This window comes from Takifugu rubripes, unplaced genomic scaffold (genome assembly GCF_901000725.2).
Source record: "Takifugu rubripes unplaced genomic scaffold, fTakRub1.2, whole genome shotgun sequence".
Taxonomy (NCBI): Eukaryota; Metazoa; Chordata; class Actinopteri; order Tetraodontiformes; family Tetraodontidae; genus Takifugu; species Takifugu rubripes.
In genome coordinates, this window is record NW_021821633.1 from 786,905 (window position 1) to 789,404 (window position 2,500).

The 2,500-nt window shown below is 52.2% G+C and overlaps 1 pseudogene; it reads left to right on the forward strand.

Annotated features, from left to right (window-relative positions):
- Positions 1–1,514: 1,514 nt before the first annotated feature.
- The window catches only part of LOC115248342 (Golgi-specific brefeldin A-resistance guanine nucleotide exchange factor 1-like), a 60,308-nt pseudogene continuing 59,322 nt past the window's right edge, over positions 1,515–2,500 (forward strand).

A 2,500-nucleotide genomic window follows, 5' to 3' on the forward strand; every position in this document is an offset into this window, starting at 1 on the left:
ACTGGTGGAGGACCAGTACTGGTGGAGGCCCGGGAGGACCGGTACTGGTGGGGGACCAGTACTGGTGGAGGCCAGGAGGACCGGTACTGGTGGGGGACCAGTACTGGTGGAGGACCGGTACTGGTGGAGGACCAGTACTGGTAGAGGACCAGTACTGGTGGGGGACCGGTACTGGTGGAGGCCCGGGAGGACCGGTACTGGTGGAGGACCAGTACTGGTGGGGGACCGGTACTGGTGGAGGACCGGTACTGGTGGGGACCGGTACTGGTGGAGGCCCGGGAGGACCGGTACTGGTGGAGGACCAGTACTGGTGGAGGCCAGGAGGACCAGTACTGGTGGGGGACCAGTACTGGTGGGGGACCGGTACTGGTGGAGGACCGGTACTGGTGGGGGACCGGTACTGGTGGGGGCCCGGGAGGACCGGGTACTGGTGGGGGACGGGGAGGACTGGTACTGGTGGGGGACCGGTACTGGTGGGGGCCCGGGAGGACCGGTACTGGTGGGGGATGGGGAGGACCGGTACTGGTGGAGGACCGGTACTGGTGGGGGACCGGGAGGACCGGTACTGGTGGGGGACCGGTACGGGTGGAGGCCCGGGAGGACCGGTACTGGTGGAGGACCAGTACTGGTGGAGGCCAGGAGGACCAGTACTGGTGGGGGACTGGTACTGGTGGGGGCCCGGGAGGACCGGTACTGGTGGGGGACCGGTACTGGTGGGGGCCCGGGAGGACCGGTACTGGTGGGGGACCGGGAGGACCGGTACTGGTGGAGGACCAGTACTGGTGGAAGCCAGGAGGACCAGTACTGGTGGAAGCCAGGAGGACCAGTACTGGTGGGGGACCGGTCCCCCCCATCCATCCATCCATCCATCCATCACCCATCCATCCATCATCCATCCATCCATCCATCCATCCATCCACCCATCCATCATCCATCCATCCATCCATCCATCCATCCACCCATCCATCATCCATCCATCCATCCATCCATCCATCCATCCATCCATCCATCCATCCATCCACCCATCCATCATCCATCCATCCATCCATCCATCCATCATCCATCCATCTTTTACAATCAACATTGTTTCTAGACCCTCTCCACATTTCATTATTATTTTACTGCAGGTTTGAGTCATCTCCAATTATGGGTAAGCTGCCATAATAATTCAGCACACATTTACTTTACAAACAAACAAACAAACAAACAAACAAACAAACAATGACAGTCGGAAGAGTCCGAGCCTTCGTCATCAATCGTGTGCAGCCAACCTAACTATCACAGCTGACTGTGTCCCGCCCTCATCTTTATTGGGTCGTTTGTTCAGAGTCCTGTATTAAAACACACGCACACACACACACACACACATCGACACACAGGTTTACCCCTAATATACTCTAAGCCACAGTCAATGTTTATTTTACAGTTTATTTTAAACAAAAGTGTAGCAGTTCGGCGATCACTCGGCGAACTGCCAATCACGATTCGACCATCATGTTCGGTTGAGCGTTCAGGGCTTTCCACGTCAGTGTGTTTACTGACCAAGTTGACAGCAGCAGGAAGGTGGTTAATGTATCAGCTCATGGAGAATTGTGTTGAATGGTAGATTTATAGGCCTTTACAGCTCTTAAGATTGTCCGCAGTGGAATGTGCTCGATTTTCACTGCGTCATTTCAAGAGTAAATTTAACTTTAGACGTCTTCAGCTGTTGACTTCCTAGCTTGGCGAGCTAAGCTAGTGCTCGCTACAACAGAGGTTCATCTTTGAACTAGCATCTACATTCAGGTAATATAATTTTATGAAGTATTCTCTGCATATCTAAAGAGTGTAGCCACATCGCTCTACGTGCGACTAACGCAATAGGTAAACGACATATCAAGAGGACATACTGTCATCCTTCCTCGGTCTGTTGATACGCTAGCCTCTCAGGCTTGCTAGCTAGCTCTTGGTCTTTATGTCGCAACATTTATGTGTAGTACACGTTGACAGTGACAACATATGTATTACTTGTCTCTTTTGTTTGGTTATACCGTTCGACCTTTCTCAAGACGTTAATGTGAAGTATAAAATCCGTCCGATTATTATCTATTGTATGCTACTTAGTAGTCATTTAGCTCATTAACTAGCTCATGCACGGATTTTGAAGTCGCTTAACAAATGACTGAGGACTTGTAGTATTTGCTTACATGACTGAACTTTTGATTCAGTCTTTTTGTGAACAAAATTGTCTGACAGTAACGATTATTGCATGAATGGGTTTGCTGGGCCTGTTGCTGCGGTGGCGGCGCGTCTGGAAAGATGCGGGAACATCGAGCTGGAGGCCCAGTAGACACAACTCCTCACTCACTCACTCAGTCACTCAGTCACTCGGTCACTCGGTCACTCAGTCAGTCACTCAGGCACTCAGGCACTCACTCACTCACTCACTCACTCACTCACTCACTCACTCACTCACTCGGTCACTCACTCACTCACTCACTCACTCACTCACTCGGTCACT